General features: G+C 37.1%; 1 long non-coding RNA gene across 2 annotated transcripts in view; it reads left to right on the top strand.

Annotated features, from left to right (window-relative positions):
- The window catches only part of LOC106032332 (uncharacterized), a 76,709-nt gene that overhangs the window by 44,849 nt on the left and 10,850 nt on the right, over positions 1-21,010 (top strand). The window contains exons 2-3 of one of the 2 annotated variants that reach the window (XR_001204795.3): positions 6,473-6,549; positions 20,546-20,655. This is a non-coding gene — a long non-coding RNA (uncharacterized lncRNA). The remainder of the gene's footprint in view (positions 1-6,472; positions 6,550-20,545; positions 20,656-21,010) is intronic. The other variant, XR_010831173.1, reaches the window with a different exon arrangement.

Raw genomic sequence — 21,010 nt, 5'->3', positions numbered from 1 at the left:
CTGCTTGAGAAATGTAGTATAGAACTAGGCTTCGACAGGTTCAAAAGTTTCCAAGCCTTGTACTGACTTATTTATAAAACTGATAAAGGGTAAACAAGAGCGAACATGGATCTCAAATTTAGGGCTGTAAGCTCAAGGAAAATTGGCATCGATTGTGTAAAGCTTGGAATCCTTAAGGTTGTCTTAAAGGTGACACATCCAATTTCTCATCACTGGGCAAAACAAATGCCAAAAAAAAAATAATCCAACTCTGCCAACTGTTAAACTGCAGAATGAATTTGACATCAGAATATTCTGAACTTGTGTTCTTCATGGCAGTATCCAGGTGCATCTGGGCATAGAATATTATTTACAGTTACTTGCAAGAGTGTTTCTTGTTTCATTTGTGTGGTGTTTTTTGTTTGCTGTTTTTGTTTTCAACTAGAGTCATGCAGTGATTGTAAGTAATAAGGGTCAAATTTAGTCTAAACTGAGTCACTGCAGCACTGATATAACAGGAATGGCCAGGCCAAAGCCCAAGTGTTCAGGTTAACATTCAGGTTTAGAAAACTTACAAGTACAGTCTGGAAAAAAAAAAAAGCATCTCATTCTGGTAAACAAGAATTAAAATATATGAGGACAAGCCAGAATTTGATAGGAGATTCACTGATGGCCATTTGGCATCTGGATGACATTTTATTCTAGGTAATGACAAAACCACAAACAACTGAAATAAGTGGGTTTAGATGGCTTTTTCTTCCATACGGAGTTTTTGGGTTTGGTTATGTGCTTGTACTCTTCAAGCAATGAGTAAGAAGTAAAGAAGAAAGGTAGCAGTGTTGAATAGGGCAAATGCAACAAGAAGAAGATAATGAGGTAAACCTCATTTTTTTTAGTGTTCATACATTCATACACACATCGATGTGTATATATGTCTGTTATATATGTATGTGTATAAACATATTTAAATGTGTGTATATGTATACATCTCTTAGCCCCTGGTTTCATGGTAATGCTGCTCAAAATATCCTCAAATATGTCAGAAAAGTTACAGATGCAGCCAGTTAGTGGCTCTCATGGGTTATTGCTTAATCTGTTTTACTAGACCCAAAATAACTATCAGTCATGTGAGAGAAAAATGAAGTGCATCTTAAAACTTGCATTTCCAATTGCTAATCAAAATCATAGTTTGTTCTAAAGCCTCTTTAAAGTAAACATATATTTTTTTCCCCAGTCTTTGTATCTGACCCTTGAGGATTCTGTAGTATGACATGATGTATCAGTCTGTGCAAACAGGGAGAGGAAAGATGCCTGCCTCTGCCTTAATGGGTTTTTGACCTTCAGAAATAATAAGTAATGTTAGTCATGTGGGGCAGAAAAAAAAAAGGTAAAGAAAAAAAATGATTCATTGTTTTGCTCAGTAAATGTATGTTCATTGCCAGTTTATAGATATTTTGTGCTGCTATCACAGTGTAAAAAAAAAAAGTAATAAAATAAGCCTGTCTATATAAACAAAAAGATTCCTTATAGCAGTTTCCAGTGTAAGATGCACTTTCACTCATTGAGCCTGGCTGTATTTTCAGATTGTCTTACTTTTAGCCACCCTGCTGTTAAGTGATGCAGAGGCAATCACTCACCACCTCCCCAAGCAGATGGATGCCCTTCCAGTCTCTCCACCCCCCACACTTTATTGCTGAGCATGGCATTATACCATGTGAAATTCCCATTTGGTCAATTTGGTCAGATGTCCTGGCTGTGCCCCCCAGGTTCCTGCCACCCCCAGCCTCCTTGCTACACTTGCAGCAACAGTGCTGGTGTTACCAATGCTATTTAATCACACACAGGAGCCAAACGGGCTCCTATGAAGGAAGTTAACTCCCTGCCAGCCAGAACAACTACAGCTCTTTTCTATTCCTATCTCCCGTGGCTATGTATACTGATGATTTCTTGTTAGCAGCCTTTTCCCATTAACCATTTAAAAAAACAAACAACCAAACTGTTCTCATCCTCCCAGGCTTCTTTTCAAATATTTTTTTCCAATTCATCCATTTGTTTTGGATGTTGTCTTTTGTATTATTCTCTGAATGATTTTGTTTCTTGTAAAATTCATTCTCCAATTGACTGACCAAAATAATGATCCATCTGAATGTGTATTAAAAAATCCCAACCTCATTAGGGTTTTTCTTTAACTCTGTATGCTACCTTTCTTTGCTGTCTTCCCTAACATTGGTCACTCGACACTGTTCTCAGTTGTCTGCACCAAAACATTTTTACGTGTTCTGAGCCTGATGTAATACAACTTAAGCAGCATGATTGAGTAGTTCATATTACTTTGTTTACTGTGTATTGCCTCGCATTTTATAATTCTGTATTTCATCTCGCACCAAAATTTCCCCAAAGAAATTAACTTCTCTCTTTTCAGCTATATCTCTGCTTGGTATTGATAAATCATACCAACTCCTGATTCAGAAAAGCTGTGTATTCAAGCTTAAATGTAAACATGCACCAGAAGCTAAAAGATATTGAAATGTGATTAAAGCTGACCCTGAATTTTCTGACTCATCAAGTTTCTAGACAGTAATATTCTCATGCTGCTGGTCAGAGGTCACATCACTTACATGCAAGTCCTTTGTCAGTCTGAGTTACGAGGTTTGCTGATACACCTAGAAGACTTAATATTCATGGACTATGACTGAACAACTCTGTTACTTTTTGTGTTCTGGATTTTCTGCTATAATATATATGATACTCCATTATAACAGTAACCTCAAATAAGCAACACATCTGGAATCAAAATATTTTATTTCCTCATTTTTTTCAGTGCATTTTCACTAAAAATCTCACTCCAATTTTGATCATCTGTAGCTCTTTCTGTAATACAGAAGGTTAGATATGCCTGTATGCACGTAAGTGCTTACAACAGAGAAGTAGTGTTCTGTATTTAATTTCAGAAATGCGAAGGATTTGATGAGATGGAGGGACAGTGTCTCACAAAGTCTGGGTAGAAGGTATTCTCTTCTGTGGGGAGTGAGTATGGGTAGTTGCTGAGTGGTGCTAATGACTGAGACTGAATTTGAATCGTGTCTCAAGACTCTTTAGTAGATCAGAACTGCTTTTTTTCCCCCTTCAGTAGGATAGGGAAGGTGATGTGCAGACGTGACAAGCTGTATGAGGTGTGATTGCAAGTGTTCATGATCAGACATAAGAATGGCAAAAGTGTCTGAAATCTCATGCTACTTCAATCCCTGCCTTGCTAGGTAAATTCCCATCTGTGATGCTGCAGGCCACACATGGCCCATTAAGTGTTTTATGTAGTATTATGGGTAAATTTACTTTCCAGCTTCCCACAGGTAGAAGGCATCACTGTTGCAAATTCAACTGCAAGTATTTTAGTGGGGTGTATCTCTGCTTTTATCATGCAAATAAAAACATTCTTGATATAAATGATTTGAGCAGCTAGAGATCCCTGGGGAGGGCATGGGTATAAGGGGGTGGGAATGAGATCTATCTGCATCCCCAGCAGACTGTCAGCTTGCAAGTATGGTTTCACTGGTGGCACTGCTTACTTTGCTTGGTAGGGAAGAGCTGGGAGAGGGAAGAGTCTCTAGAAGGGGTTTTAAAGTGGGTAAGAGTCTTTAAGGAGGACTTGTTACCCTGTCTGTTTAGCATATATTGCTGGGAAGGAGGTATCATCCTCTGTCCTTGCCTCTGTGTAGTGCATGCTATACTTTGGGCACAATCAGTAACTTGGCATCCTCAGAAGCCATAGCAGTTTTCAAGGTCCTCATGAGCATTTGTTCTGATGACATCTTGGTTATCACTGTACCTCCTGGCAGAAAAAGTAAACACCTCTAAAATCCTCCTGCATGTTACCTCTGGAGGTCCTAGTATGATTTCTGAGATAAAGTGGGTTGATGCACAATGTTGTCTGGGGGCCTTTTTCAGGCTGCCCCCAAGCCAAGCTGGAGTGTAAGCTGGTTTAAGTGATGTAGTTGAAGCCATAGACTGATAGTAGGGAGTATTCAGAGCACATATTTCTGCATGTGCATAATATAAATTGTTTCCTTCGTATACTAGAAAATGGAACAGCGATTTTGGCTATTATTTTGCAAATAAATTTGCTGGGAAGATGAATACAAACCAATTACAAATATGCCATTCTTAAGCTGGTTCTTGTTTGAAGGCTTTGCCAGCTCAGTAATTGCTCTCAAACTAATCAGTTATACAAATTATCTTTGAACAAATTAGAGTAAACTGCTAACCTGATTTCCTGATTATTGTCCTTTTATGTTTTCATAAAGCTTTTAGATTAATTAATTCACAGATGAACATAATTTTACAAGCACAGTGGATGCTTTCTGGAAAACAGTCGTTAATCATTATAATGTATGACCTCAATCATGTCTTGTGTCTTAAGGATATGCTTTTATATTAGTAATTAATGTTAACTTGCAGTGTGTTTCACACTTAAAGAATTACCCTTTTAACTTGCTTTTTGTTTGTAAAAGGCAAATAAAATTGACTTACAGACTTCCCATAGTAGCTTCCTCCTAAGCTGTTTGACTGTCAGAAATAGATGGTGGAAAATTCAAGATACTGTCTGTCATTTATTAGCTGTGTGGAGGATGGGGGTTTGAAGCAAAATATTCTTCCTGTATCAGTGTCAGTACATATGGAGCACGCTATGCAGTACACTGGACTGTGCATTTTGGGGACCGAATGTGTCTGCCGGGTTGGTTGTGCATTTCTCCCAAGTCCTTAGTGAGTTCATCATTCAACCCCAGTTTGATTGTTAGTCTGAAAACTGGTTCTTTATCTTTAGCGTCATGCCTGCAAATGTCAGATTGTTCTGCAGTTAAAAGAAATACATATATGTAAAGTCATTTTGAAAACTTGCATGTATGGATGCGTATGCATGTCTGTGTGTTTTACCTTTCTTTCTGGGTTTGGTAGGCAATCTGCTGGCAGGCTGTTTCTGACTGTGTGACCTTGAGAAATCCTCTTAAGATATCTCCTCTCAGCTTCCTTAATTTTTAATAGAGGTACTGATGCCTGCATGCCTTGTGTTCTGCAGATTCATGCGTGAAAGAATGCATCTTGTATGTGTGTACTTACCTACAGAATCAATGGAGATATGTCTATTTATTTATTTTTTTAAACTCCTATTAAGGAATTCCAGCTACCTCTTATTTTGAAAAAACATAAAAATAAAAATCTAAGGAATTTCTGCAAAGTCTCTCCCAGTGACATGTCTTGATTTTAAGTCAAAATGAATATGTGGAGTTTTAGTCACTTTATTCTACAAAGGTTAAGCTGTTTAGATGGTTGTAACTAGAGTGGAAATTGCTTGCTTGACAAATCTACGTCCTTGATCACTGTGCTAAGATATCCTCTACTGCCAAATACAACTCCAGGTTAGGTAGAGTGGGAGTAGTTGGTTTCTGAAAGACTTCCATGGAATACATTTACTGTCTGTAGAAAAAAGTCCCTGTTTAAAGCTTGTGTTGCATATGTTGGCAATTCACAAGTTTTATGGTATATTTCAGCTAACAAGTTATTATCTGTCTTATTTTGATATAACATCCATGTGTTTCATTAAATCCAGTGTTTAGAAATCCAGTATTTAGTTTTCAATATGCTTGGTATATTCATTATAACAAGTTCCCCTATTTCCTCTCATATGAAACATAATAACCACAAATTCCCATACCTATACTGTACAAACCTTCAAGAAGGGGACGTTATAATGTTTAATGGGCGTTTCATGGAAGTGAGACCAAGACACATTAAAGGTTCTGGTCACTATAATGAGGCAGTGTGATGTCGCTTCCACTGAGCTGCTTGGTTTTGAACCAGCTGTTTGAAAATCTACCTAAAATATTCAATTTTAATGTAATAGATTGCAGAACAAAGTAACTATGGAGAAGCTCTTCTTACATCTTTGTTATAGTAATTTTTGTATACAAATGATTAAATAGGGAAGAGCAATTCTTGTGATTAAAACAATAAAAACAGCTACCCAGACTTTCTGATCAAATGACAACCATAGCCATCTTCAGACTAGTGACCAAACACATTTTAAAAAATAGAATAAAGTTCTTATGGTTGTTACCCTTTCACACTCTAACCCAGGTTATCTTGAGAGCTCGCAGCTTCGGTTCAGGATGGATGCTGGTGGGTAAGGAATATAAAGCAGGTTTTACTTGTTTTGAGTGTTTTATTATTGTCTTAATATCTGTTGCGCTTCTGAAACTAGATGTTGTTTTCAGTGTTTGAAAATCCTCTAAGAAATTAATTAAAGTCTGTTCTTCTAGAAAACATGTTTGCTAGGACAGAAGAGAGAATTTATTGAGCTTAATCCAGGGGGATTTTCCTGAACTAGAATTCACATGTAGGCCACAGTGGTACATGATATATAATACCCCCTAGGGTTCACTGATACAGTTTCAGTACTCATGATCCTTAATTCTAAAGAGTATTTTAATCTTTACAGCATTGTAAAAATACCCATGAGATTCCTGAATGTTTTTGAAGCTACAATGGATCTGAATCGTGAAATGGAACTCAAAGGTTTGTTCTCTTGACCCTCATTGTTTCACATGCTTATCATAATAAAATAATTCCTATTATATTTCACACATTATCTTTCATTACAATGGAGGAATGTGAATGTAGCCAGGGAACAGCTTCAGAAATCTGCAAGGTTGTTTTGTTTGTGTTTTTTGTTTGTTTGTTTGTTTTTTGGTATTCTAGCTCATCTTTGCAACTAAAGATTCAGGACTGTTTCAGAGGAGGCAGTGAAAGGGAGTGAAGGAGAAATAAATAAGTAACTACAGAAACCGTAGACTGATAAACAACTAGCTTCTTCCCTCTTGTATTACATTTTTCCTGTAGCACGTCGATTTGGGAAGTTATTTGAGTGGAAGCATGAAGTATGAATTCTCACTCCGTCTGTCAGTCCTGTTTTGTAATTCTCTTGGCTTAAAATATTCTTTCCTCTTTAATAATAGAGCAGTTTGGCAACATTAATACTGACTTCACCACATCTCTGGTTGCCATTTTATCTCAGACATGGCTGTAGCATTAAAAATGTTCAATGTTTTCTTTAAGATTTTTTTTAGAATTATTTAATGCTTAGGTGAGTTCGTTCGAGTCAGGATGTGCTTATACCTAGGTTATTTTGTGTAATATAACCTTTACTGGCATTATTTCATTGTTGGGGATGGGACTTTGTCTACTTTATGGGGATGGTTAAAAAAGGGTTATTGTTCTTCAATCCATTTAGTAAGTGAAAAGAGAAGGTTCTATATAATGCTCATAAACTTGAAGTAAATCTTTAAGAAAGCTGAGAAAGACAGGATGTGTATATAACGCTAGAGGAGATGCATGCGTGGAAGTGTTTATGACACGCGGTCTTCCAAGGCCTCATCCCTTTAGACTTTCTCTCATTACTTTGAGACCCAGTAAAACAGGATCCAGTCCTTTGGGGGAATCTGTTTCCTGATGAGACTTGAGCTACAGTTGCTGGATAACTGGGGGGGTATTCAGGAGAGGATCCGTGTATGCCTGTGCTGTAACTTCCTCACATTTTATTCAGCATCTGCTACAGCAGCCTGCAGGGCTAGATGGACCTTCAGTCTGGCTTTAGTAAGGTATTCTTATGAGGTCATTTGAAACTTCTCGGTACTCTGCACTTTTGACAAATTGAAGCTACTTGTTTGGCTGTCTGAATGGAGACATCAGAGCTGAAACGTGAAAGTCTTGTGTTGAAAATTCTCATCAGAGTTTCTTTCGAATAATGGTTTTCAAATATAATTGAATAAACCTTAGCATGAAAATGCTACAGAAAATGCATTAAGAACATAGAAACAAAAGGTTTTTAATTAATTAGAAGTGCTTTCTGAATTGGCAGATAACTTTTCCCTGGGGATCTCTAAAATTTGCATAAAATGCTAGGGTACACAGAACAGCATCTTACAACAAATCAGCGAGTTTTCTCTTTAGACTCAGTACAGCACAAAAAAAGATCTCTGAAGGAGTCAGCTTGCTGCCAAAATAATCTTCCAGTGTTCTTTCCTCATTTCTTCTGATTTTGTTGGTTCACTAGCTTATGAACATAATTTGTTCTTCTATGTTTTTGTGCTATCAAAAAGGATGAAAGATTGGAAGCATTGTGATACATTCCCTGAGAGCTCTCAGGGTTCAAGAGTGATCCACAGTATTTTGGTGTAGTTTAGATTTTTTTTTTTCCTGGCTGAAAACACATCTGCCTCCCCTGACTACTGTAATAAGAGCTTTCCACCGGTGCATTATCCTCAGGATTCAGTGGGGAATTTGCTGTGGACCTGCATTTCTTGTTGAAATCCCAGCATTGCAGCTTACAGATCTATCACATGCTCTAGGCAAGAAATGCCACAAAACTGCTCTTTGCGTAGTTCAGGCTGAGCTGAACTGCACCTCTAACCAACCAAAGCAGAGACTTACCCCTGCATCTGCAGTAGATAACCTATACAAGATATCACTTAAAAAAGAAGTTAAAACATACTGTACATACTGTATGCTAAGGTTAAATTAAAAGTCTGTATCTTTTTTTTCTTTTCCTGGTGGCAGTTCTCTAGCAGAGCTGCAGGTAGGGTTTCTGTATTTTGCATACCTTGTATCATGTTTGTGTGAGATAATGCATTGGTAACCCCATGACCTTCCATACCCTGAAAGCATCAGCCTCTCAGTATTTTCAAGGAATCTTGTGATGTCAGATGAACTCAAAAGCAAGTGAGCAAACGGCACTGTATAGCATATGGGTTTCCTAGCCATCCCCACACCATTCAAAATGCAGTGGTATTAAACAGCCACCTAGTCTGTTCGTTTATATTAGGAGCATGTTTATAAAGTTCCTAAAGGGTTAGTGGGATATAATATGAATGAGTAATTTGAGTGCTAGTAACAGTGTAGCAGCATTTCTCCTGGGCTCCTTACATTGCTGATAAACCCTGGCAGAAGGCCAAGCTGTGCAGATCTTCGGAAATCTGGCTCCTTCTGCAGGATTATACTTTGTGCTGTATAGGCATCTCCTTACAGATTAAATTACTGCATGGTTGGTTTACCATATGAGGAGCACAGAGGAGTTAGACTACTACAAGAAACAAGCAGAGCTAATTTTATACTAACAGAGAACCTAATGCATATCAAATGTATCTCATGCTGCGTTAATGACATTGACTGTCCTATTACAAAAATACTTCCTGTAGCAAGCAACCTATTGACTTAGTAGCTTATGCAACAATCCATAGTGTTCGAGGACCTGCCCTCCTAAAGATTAATGCTTTATTAAACTTCTATAAACTGTTTACAAATGCTTCTTCAAAAAAATCTGTCAACAAACGTGACAAGTCTCTAGTTTCAGACCACTTTCTGTCTACTGTGAGATAGAGTAAAGAAAAATACAACTGAATTCAAGCAAATATACGGTACGAAGGCCATTCAGCAGATTATTTACACGTAGACCTAACTTCAAGTCTGAGGCAGTAGGGAGATGGTTGGGCCAGATGATTTTGGAGGTCTTTTCTAACTTTAATGATTCTATGCATCGTTGTGACCACTGAATGCCAACTAGGACAAAGAGATAATGACACCTATGAAAAACTATATCCTGGTCTCATGCTTTTCTGAGATTGTACCATCATTCATACATGCATCCTTGTTATCATCATCATCTTACCTTGCAGGACAGCTAACCTTGGAACAATGATATTTGTACATAATCAGATAGGTCCTACTGTTTACGCTAGAATGTGTTAGAGCAAGTTGTTTTTTGTGTTATGTATAAGGAGTGCATACTCATAAGGTCATGTACTCAAGGACAAAATATGCTGATTTATGATTACATCGCTGTTTAAATTTTTCATACACTTTTAATTATGTAAAATTATGAAAATATGTTGTTCACAAGTAATCTTTCCGGAACAGATCTCCAACTAAATGTTTTGCATTTTGTCTGTAAATAGTATTATTCTTTGCTTGCAATATGTCCTAGTAAGAGTTTATTAAATATTTTTAAAAGGGATTTATTTTTGCAACAAACTGGCTCATGTACATCAGCAGAGCTCATTTTTTTATATCTGTAGCACTTAGCTATGAATACATGATATGCAAACTGTAGCATTGTTGGGGGGAAAATACTGGAATTTGTTCGATATGATATTTATTTAAGAACTTTATGATAAGACTGCATCCATGGGATTGTTGGAAGAAAATTGTTTTTGTGTGATCAGTGTGGAGATAGAAAGCTGTGGGGAAGTTCAGCAAATATTTGTTGAGTGCTTTAAATTGAGCACAGAATCAAGTGACAGTTCTGAAAGACGAAAATGCTTGGCAGGAGGAAAGATGCTTTCGTGTGATCAGCAGTCCCAGACATAATGATTGGTATTACGCAAAAAGGTATACAGCCTTTGAAAGCCCCAGGGAAAATTGTTTGCTTCCCCCCCACCCTACGCCACAGATTTGTGGAGGGGAAAATATAATATTTTTTTCCCTGCTTCCTTGTCATGCAAGTTAAGACATTTTGGAACTGAACAGTGGGGAAATTAGTACCAACATTTCTCAGTGCACATTCAACATTTACTTATTTACCAAATCTATGCATCCTTTTGGAAATGCCTATCTTTTCAGTTTTGACAAGCTCTTTTGCTGCAGTCATTTGTGCCAGAAGATGCTTCTCCAAACAGGCCCTTTCAAAACGTTTTGCTGAAGAAATATTTTGAAAAATACATAGGGTTAAGCAATGAATCCATGTGTCTTACTATTAACAGACAATTCTGTTTCTTTGAAGAAAATCTAATGTTATATCTGTAGCGTTCAATTCTATATGCAAAAAATTAGAGATAATCTGTTTAACTGAAGGTTCTCCTACACTATAGTCTTTTCAAATTCATTTTGTATGAGTTTATTAAAACCCGGTATAAAAAACAGCAATTTGTATTTACAGCATTTAGGTTTCTGTTTCTGAACATAACTGCCTGACAGAAGTGATTTATAGGATTAATGCTAAATTTTGCACTTTTGCTTCACCTGAGGTATGTTCTCTATCAAGGCATTGTTACTTTTGCCTTCCTTCATCAATGGCATACAACTTTGTGTGTCATCATGCCTGTAATGCTCTGCATTGGAAACACACCTCCCTGTTAATAATGCACCTGCTATGAATCACGTCCTTAATGATGAGATATTCATTTTTCAGAAAACTGTCTAAAAAGTAATAGAAAGTTTGCAACAGGAAGTTTGTGGGCTGGATTGCCCTCATCAGTGCTTGATTGAAAATGGTGCCTGATACCTCTTCACTCATGAGCTCATCTGTGTGCCCCTCTACAAAATTAACATCTTTCTGATTGAAGAAGATTTGGCTGTATATCAACTATGCAATTCAAAACAGTATGAAGGAGCATGCTTCTTTGTTGCAGACCTTGAGTATACCACTCAGAATTAATTTATTGCTGTTCCCCTTATCCTTTTTTCTGAAGATAAGTGTAAGTAACAATTCAGATTCAGTAGATCCAGTCTTATAAATTCAGACAATTTATTACAACAAAGAACAGGCCGTTCAAGTGTACATTGGTGGTAATAAAGAAGGCTAGAAAGAGAAGTATAGGCATATATATCACGCTGTAACTTACATTTTTTTCCATTTTTGCAGGCTGTAAATGCAATCACAGAACACTATCATTAAAGAAATGCATAATGTATACGATTGTCAACAAAACTTAGTTCACTGGGGCACTTAATGGGGAACCTTTTGTACCAAAAAATTATAAAATTCTCTCCTGGAATTCTTGTATATGAAATGCATATGTTCATTTTCATTACAGTCACTAGAAGTGGGTGGAACCTCAAATCAGGGTCAATCAGTGGTGCTGGCCATTATTACAGCATTCTGGAAATTCAAATTCTATTTCTCTGTTTTTCTAGATGTTTGCTGGAGAGAACAATTCTGGTTTAAGAAATGAACTCCCCATGCTTCAAATTGCTTTTTTTTTTCTTTTTATTTTCTGCTACTCTTTAAAGTTATTTTGAAAACAAAGTCAGAAAGTACTGTTTGTTGTGCAACTGGCATGTAGAGCTACAGAAAGTCCTTTTAAAATTTTGTTCTAGAACTTCACTCTCAAGAGTTACTTATTCTACTTTCAAGCCCAGCCTTATTTATGATCAATCTATAATGATATGGTTGTGGCCTTTGCCTTTTTCCTTAAATAGCTCTTCTAATCATTTGTTGGTTTTCTACCACAATTGTAACTAGAAAAAACCTTAGCCTTTCCACCTCTGTTCTGGCAGTTGTTGTATTAAAAAACTTTAAAAGTGCATAAAAAATATATGTAGGGGATGGTTGGAGCAGATAATCTTAGAGGTCTTCTCCAACCTTAATGATTGTGATTCTATACAAATTAGGTAACACGAGTGAAAAGATTTTCATTTCCAAAATCTAAAAATAATATTACTTGTTTCAGTAGAAAATTACCTCAGCACTCTTAGAAATACAGAAAGCATGTTGATCAGTTTATTTTGTTTATTTAGTTTGTTTTCTATTTTCCCTTTCAATTATTGGGGCTTAGAAATACGTACCCCGTATTCTGTCAGGTTCATTTGATTTTCTTCATGTTTACTCTTTTGCATGCTTGTTTCCTTTTCTTTTCTCTCTTGTTCATGACAACATAAGTCTAATAGTAGGGTAGATACACTATTTAGCAAATCTTGTATCATTGTAGTAACGCAGTCACTTAAAAATATCCTTCAAGTTTTTCTGTCTCCCAAGATATGCAGATCTATACTTTTTTAACAAACAGGAAAATCTTTGACATTCCTTAAATACTCTGTAAGTCAGTTGAGTGTTAGCTGATTAGTAGAAACATTATATCAATTTTTATGGTGGGGAAATTCAGAAAATCAGGATTGGAGTCCCACTGCACTGTCACTGTGTAAGCACAAGTGGAAATCATTCCTCTCTTACACTAGAAGTCTTGGTCCTTCACTGTCCTATGCGGATCCTTAACATTAGATTAATCCCATTGCAGTGTTCCATTTGCATAAGTTTGCTTTTTCCCAGGACCTCAGAAAAAATTGTCTGCAGTCTTAGATACTCATGTGGGATGAAAGCTTGCTGGCCCTTTGGATACCAAAGCAGCCTGAAAGCCCCAAGAAGCCTTGCCCGTGCCTCTTTGTGAATCATGAGCCATATACTCTTGCCTCTCTACCCTCCTGTTCCTCAGAGCAAAGAAGAGAAATAATGGCATGGCCCCTATAGGGTAACATGGCATTGCTGCTGAATGTTGATAAGGGGAAATTTCTCTACCCTTTTAAGGACCTACAGCTGCAATAAGACTTCATGCCAGCAATAACAGAAACCATTGTCTTAATCTGGCTTTAAGCAAAATAGTTTATTTTCATGTTGCATACTGAGTATGTATTATCATAATGAGAAATTCTGTTTATCTAAAGATATGTGTACATCGTTATTCGGCTTTCCTACCATATTTTGGAGTGCCTGACTATAGAAATGATAACAATTTTTCTCTTTTTATTTACTTGCTGCCAGTAGATAAAATAGCAGACAGAGGATGTTAAGACTGCATAAATTAGAGCACATAAGCACACAAGGCAATAGATGGGAGTTACTATGGAAACTTCAGCTCAAAGTATTTGTTAATGTTAATATTCCACACTTATTCTTGCATTAACAGGTATGTAATGAAACAATTGTTTGAAACACTAGGTAACAGAAATGTCTTCAAAACCAGAAAGTTATTAAATAGCAAGAATAGCGATAAGCAAACTGTATCATTTTGCTAAATAAGCCATCAGCATCACTGTCATCATATACCGCTGGCCAAAAAAATTAACTAAAGATCCGTGATCAGTCATTTATTATTTTGGCTGCAAAGACTGGGCAACACAAGCATAGCATAGATGAAAATATCAACAAAGATAGATAGTAAATGTCATGAAGGGGTTGGTAGCAATTTGTGTGTGTGTGCGGTTAGAATTACAAAGATACAAAATGCTCAACAAAAGACCGGCATTATGAGTTTTAAAGAAATCAGCAGGTCACCTCCAATTGAAATCCTGGGATGGAAAGGGAGGGTGTGTTAACATGAATGCCTCCGTACAGGGAAAGGCAAAGGAGAAATGTTTCTGAGGAGCTAGAAACATGAACTGGAGTTTCAAAAATTTGTTTTGTATCCCCAGTTCTGCTTTTGTTTTCTTTTATCATTTTTGATTGCCTCACCTGTGGCACCTGCAACTCTGTGCAGGTTGGTTAATGTGTCTGCAGGGCAAAAGTTGCCTTCATGTGTACTTGCCAAGCTACCTGGTGGGTGCCCCAGTACACAGAAGGGTGGGTGTTCCTCCTTTGCTTTGCCAGGGTATGTGATGGGTACAAAGGGAGTGCTGATGGGGCCACTGCATTGGGGTGTGAGCCAGACCCTCCGTGCTGGCTTTTGCTCACCACTCTGTAAAAGAAGTTGTCCAAATTGTAGGTCAGGGTAATGGTTAAAAATTTGTTAAAAAATAAATACTCACATAAAGAAGTTAAAATTGTAATACGACGGTGTGTGTATTAGAAGATGCTAAGTGGGAAGGTGTAGCAAGCTGTGGAGGATTGTTCCCTGACAGGAAACAGATGGATCCTTGTGCTTAAAGGGAAATGGAGATCAGCTGTCAGGAAAGCAATAATGTTAGAGTCTAAAGGCGAAATCAAAACTGAGCAGAACAAACAGTACTTTGCAAAGAATCTCTGACATAAAAACTGATAAGAAGCTGTCAACAGGAACAAAAGAAGTTGCAAATATTCTCAGCCACCAGGTTAATGGATGTATTTTTTTGTCAATCTTAGCACTGCTGGGGAAGGAGTGCTTTGCGTTCAACTGTGCTTGGGAAATGTGCATGTTGACATGACAGCAAATATTTTTAAGCACAGAGAAATTTAAGTTTTCTTTTTTGTTGTTTTCCCAAATAAATCTGTAAATGAATGAACATAAATAATAATTGAATAAATGAATGTAAATGAAACCCCTTCAACTGTTACTGGCTTGGCCCCTCTTCATGTTTCCTACTGGAAGCATTTTTCAGAACTGTGGTCTGTGAACGGATTCATGAGATGCAAAATTTCAGGGATAAGTATTAAAGTAATGACCTGTAGTTGCAGTCTGCTTGGGTTCTCCTCACTGAACTATGCTTTCATTGTTAAAAATATTAGAAAAAGGCCGCAATTTTCAAGTATAATTTCTTTTACTGTAGCTTGAATATAGACTTTTCAGGATAAAGTATCTTAAATTTAAAAAGCTAAGACATTCAAATATTTTGGTCAGTTCTTTTTTGGTAGCAGATCAGTTTTGTTCTGGGTAATCCCAGATATTGTATTTTTTCCTTCTTTTTGTCCTAAGACTCTGCATGTTTACACATATTTTCCAAAAGAACCCATGTGTTTAGCTGGGTTAAATGCAAGTATTGCTCAGCACCTTTACATGTTTACTTCTGTGGAAAGTAGTATATGATGAAACTAGAACACTTTTTATAGATGCAGATTTCCATGTAATCTTTTTCCCAGAAGAAGGAACTCACAACTTGGCTCTTTATTGTCTTTGCAAGTTCCTTTCTTTGCTGTATGTCTGTTTACAGCAGTGAACAGTCGATATCGCTTCCCTCTGAGACCGTATGTAGAACTGGGAAGTGCAGTTTGCAGCAGGAACATTGAATAATAGACATCTTGTGGGACAACAAAAGTATGTGCAGAACAGGAAGCAGGTCTGCTTTACCTGGGGTGTATCGCAGCTCCTGAACAGAAGTGCTGGAGCCTGCGTAGGTCTTTGGTCTTGGTGCTTTTGTCAGGGTGTTTGCATCACCTCTTCCTGCCACAGGTAAACCTGCAGTGGTCAGCAGTGTGCCAGAGGAGGAGCAGCTGGCTAACGTTGCGTTAGCAGAACATAAGTTTGATCACAGAGGAGTCTTTGTCCCTGGTGCAGCTTTTCTGCTCCTGTGTATGCCAGTACCATTCTGTGCAGATATTGCCAGATCTAATATTTGTACCAAAAAAACTCAACCCAACAACAACAACAAAAAACAACAACCAAGAGGTTGCAAACAAAATAAACAAATAAAGAATTTGAGATGATTAAATTAATTGGGTGCTTTCTTGTATCTAGCTGAATGAATTTTGCTTGAAGGGCTCCTCTCTTGAGAACTCTTTTTCTCCAGCTTTCATGTTATTCTCCGTAGATTCCAATTTGACCATGAAGCTTGGTCATGATCCTTGTGGTACCTTGATTCTTATAACCTTAACAACAATAAATTCTCATTCTTCTTTTGCCTTGAACTGATAATACACTTCCAGACTGTTTTAGAGGGAAGGTGAAAAGTGAATAATGATTGAGCAAACTGGCTACATTGTCAGCAGAGCTACAGAAAGGTGAAAAAGTAATGATTGCGTAGTTTTTCTTGCATGTTCTGAAGAGCAACAATTGGGTCATCCTACTACCGTGCAACTCGCGTTTGCGTGTATTCCAAAGCACCTATTAGTTAGCAAAATAACTGTTTAGGATCATTTAAAAAGTCACAGTAATATTACTGCCAAATTTGGAGGAACATAATACATTCTTGTCATCAACAATTACCATGTAGTTAAATAATCAAAACATTAAAATGATCCAAGATGGAATGACTTGATCCTGCAATATGCTGGCAGTTGGATAGTACTATTTTGTCCTTTCTGGACTTCATCTGGAATAGTTTTGCTGATGCTGGTATTATTTTTTTTAATAATATACTTTGATATTTAGTGTTTGTAAAATGATTATGACTATAAAATGCTCTGCTAAGAGGAACAAAGAGTCTCTGATGGGATTGATTCTGCTGAACAGCAATGGCAGGTGTTACTTTGCATTACAATAGAATCAGTAAAGACACCCCCTCCATTATGTCCGTCTGCAGTGCTACTGCAATTACTGTCAGTATCGTTACTGGAATTCTTTAAGGTATGTCATTAGCAGTTATGGAGGCTATTAAAATAACTATTGATTATTTCTAAAAGATTTAAACCTGAATGCAGCATACGGAATAGCTGTTTTATCTGTTGTTTCCTGTTCCTGTCTTTACCAAAGTGGTATTTTATTTTCCTCCACACTTTCTTCTTCAGTTCTAAAGCTGTGCAAAAAAAATAATAAAAAAAAAAATTACTTAGAGAGAAACTTATTCTTTAAGATGCTAGACTGTTTTGTCAAAACCAACATTCTAATTGGAATCTCCCTCCTTCTCTTCAGTGCTTTCCTCTCTTTTCTGCCAATGACAGCAAAATTGCTCATCTGGATACCACATCCCTTTGAATTACGGCCTCCTTTGCTGTACTTTCAGTTCTTCCCTTTTTCTTTCTTCTTAATTTTGTGCACTCCTGTGGTTCCCCTCCCCATTACATTAGAAAGGTTGTAAAGCTTCATTCTGTGCAGCACAAGCTGCTCTGCATCCAACTGCAGCTCTACCTACAGCATCAGCTCTACACCCCCTGATGTGTACCAGCACAGAGGCTTGTCCCCTTTTCCATCTCAGTTAGGTCTCCAGTGGCTTCTGATGTAACACTCAGTTATCCCTTCAGTCTAGATGAAAATGCGAGTTTGTCCACTTGAAACTTCATGCTCACCTTCAGGATGAAAGAGGCTTTGCTTTGCAGCTTTCCTAATAACACCACACAATGCTGAATCAAGAAGAGACTACCTTGTAAGTGGATCTGCAATAAGCTTTCATTTTTAGCCTTCATTTCTTACAAGATGAGCTCAGACTATTCAGTTTTCATATACAAGGATTATTTCTGAAAGTTACCCTTTTTTGTCTTTCATGTTCTTAGCAATTGTTTCCGTACTTTTCTCTCTTGCCATATTTTCACTATAATCAAACTATATTATCTGCTTACCGATGCTTGCTTTCTTTGATAATGTTTGAAATGCAGATATTTCTAAATCTAGGGGCATATATGCTGTAAAGAAGAAGGCTTTTGTCTTTAGTTTTCTAAAGAAAGATCTCCTCCTGCTCTACGCTGTAAAAAGTAATATCGTCACTCCTTTAATTGTCAGTACTTTTCTTTATATGTAAAATCCCTCCTCAGACCTGTTGCAGCTCTCAGGGACAACCCACTTCCAGATTTATAGCACGTATTAACAGCACCCTGTTTTAATGAATGCAGTTCATATCCCTCCACAATAACGACTGAAGGCTCAACATTTTCACATCAGGCCATCCTCCTTTTAACTAAAGCACCTCTTTTTCCTGTTCATTTCAGTGAAAGATGGGAATTCAGTATCAAATAAATACCCATTTAAGCACTGATGTAAGTATTAATAGAAATGTAAATAACAACAGAAATAACAAACCCCTTATCTTGGTTATTACACCAGTACCCGAAGGTTCTCTGTACCATTGTCCAACGTGAAATCATTAGCTTTCTCCACCACAAAAGTAAATCAGAACCTCTAATGATCATGGGATATTGTACAAGCTTCCAAGGAGATGGCCGAAGTTATGTCTCTGAAGCAACATACTGAATCTCCAAAAGCATGCTCAGAAAATCCACAGACTTCATCTGTTCTCAATTCTGTTACATTGTAAAAGGTTAACTTTACAGAATAATACTTATATGCCAAAGATACTCAGTCCAGAATACTGCATTGTATTGTATTTAAATTTTATTTTGTTTTATTGCTTTTACTTTCTTTTCTCCTAAACATGAATTCCATTCAATCATATATTTGTTTAATACGTGATAGTATGAGCATATCAGTGTCAGTACTCCAAGCAAGGCTGAAAGTGAAAGATACTGACAGAAAGAGGGAGCCCTCCAGCCAAAAGAGATTAAGTGTCATGAAGTGAAGGTCGCTTTGGGAAATCACGATGGACATTCATTGAAATGTAGGAAATGCCTGTGAGCATGTTTATTTTCATAATAAATATGAATAAGTAAATAATAAGTGAACTCCAAACTTTGATCTGGTCTGCAAGCTGGATTGTCCTTCATACTAAGATTCAGAGGAGAAAGGTGATTTGAGCAATGATCTGTCCACATATCTCAAAACAGACGGGAGTAAGGACAATTGTGGGGCTGAGCCATCATTTGAAAATAGGTGTGGAGGGTAAAGGGTTGTTGTAACTTTCTATTGGATAACATCAGAAAAAGTCTCTGGACCTATGAGAAACTCAGACTCCCCAGTCCAGATCCAAATCCTCATTACAGCTTCGAAGGGCATTATAAGGAGCTGTAAAAATAATGGGTTTGGCAGTATGGGATGGACTTCTTGTTCAGTTCTGTGAAGTCTTGTCATCGGAATTAAATTGGTGCTATGTCAACTCTGTGGACCAAAACTAGTCAGCAATGAGTACCTTCATGACAATCTGTTGAATATTACTAGAAAGTCTGACACGATGGGATTGTAGTTCACGATGAGGGCTCAAAAAATATATGGTAATTATGAGGCAATAATTACAGGTCTGCAACGGTAGGATAGGGTAAAAAAATACCATGTCAATAAATATGAAGAGAAAAAAATATCTAAGGTTTTGGAATGGTAATGAGTATTGAATTGAGCTTTTAAAAAGCAAACTCTGCTAAATTTGGTCTTAAATTTTAGTTTTTGATTTAATGTTCTAGACTTAAAAAATAAGGTCTTTGGAGCAAGTGATTTTTCTGAATATGGGGTATGTGATGCATTTGCAAACCTGTAGTAAGGCTGTTCAGCCTTGTTATGTTATATGTAATACACAAATATTTGGTCCTGGTAGCAAGGGATATTTTTATTCCCCAGTATTTGTAACCCTGCTATTATAACAATTTGCTCTTATACTGGAACAGACAAAATGTGCAAATGTTCAAAAACCAGTCAATGAAAAGTGAAATGCCAGAAGGAATTTCATAGTCCGATTTGGAATAAGTGTAAAACTAAACAAAAACATAAGGACCAATCCTAGTATCTTCATGTCAGAGAACAGCAGTGTCTAAATAATGCCAGTCAATTTGGTGTCTTGCTTTCTGCAATTAGGAGCTGCCATGCAAAAAGGACAGTTTAGGCCCAAACCCTTGCATCTAGGAATAAGCATGCATTTTATTCTATTCATAATGGTGATAGTGTTCAGAATATTAATTGTCAAGCAGAGCCTCAAAAGCCTTTATAGCAAATTCCAGCTTCTCTAACCAGACTTTATTAGTGTGTTTCAGAAAAACATCAGGAAAGCAGTTATTTATGTGGAGCCTATAGGATTAGTCTACTACTGTGTATGCAGGGCTTTAGGCAACAGATCAAAAAGGAATGGCAGAGAGTAAGCATACTCTTCTGTAAGAAATCTGATCCTTAAAATATGATGCAGAGATTGAAGTATGTGACAAAAATGATTTTTCATAACTGGCTTCCTGTTCTTATTGCGTTAGTGTAACTGCTTTATGTATAATTTATAATGTTGTGGCCATGTTGTGGCTGAGATCAAAATACTTGTAGGCACAGATGAAATGCCCAACTATTTTTCATGTAAATTTATTTCTGAATTGTAGGTATGAACATCATTTCACAGAAGTGCTGGGAAGTATGAGTGAAGCACTGAAACAGCTTGCCCAAGAAACTGTGGAATCTCCTTCTTAGAGGATTTTCAAAAATTGGTCTGGTAAGATCCTGAGCAAACTGATTAACTGCTGAGTTCCTCATTTTGTGTTCAGAGGTTGGACTAGATGACCTCCAGAGCTCCAGCGTCAGCTTTCCTATGATTCCCTTTGGTGCAGCAGAAGTGGAGTTTTAAAGCTGAGCTGACCACACACACATTCACGATGTCAGTGTTTATATGTTTGCTACTATGTTGGAGCTCAGAGAGAAGCACATCTTTGCAGTGCCCGTATCTGCTACTCCTCAAGTTCTCTGCAGGAATATGTAAACACTGTATGCCACTTTTGTTTTCCTTAGTATGGACAAAATCTGAGTGAGTTTTGAATTTTGAGGAATTAATAAGTACGGATAAGTTAATG

The sequence above is a fragment of the Anser cygnoides genome, chromosome 4 (assembly GCF_040182565.1).
Source record: "Anser cygnoides isolate HZ-2024a breed goose chromosome 4, Taihu_goose_T2T_genome, whole genome shotgun sequence".
NCBI classification, from domain to species: Eukaryota; Metazoa; Chordata; class Aves; order Anseriformes; family Anatidae; genus Anser; species Anser cygnoides.
The sequence above is the reverse complement of the archived record's forward strand: the minus strand, read 5'-3'. Positions and strand labels throughout refer to the sequence as shown.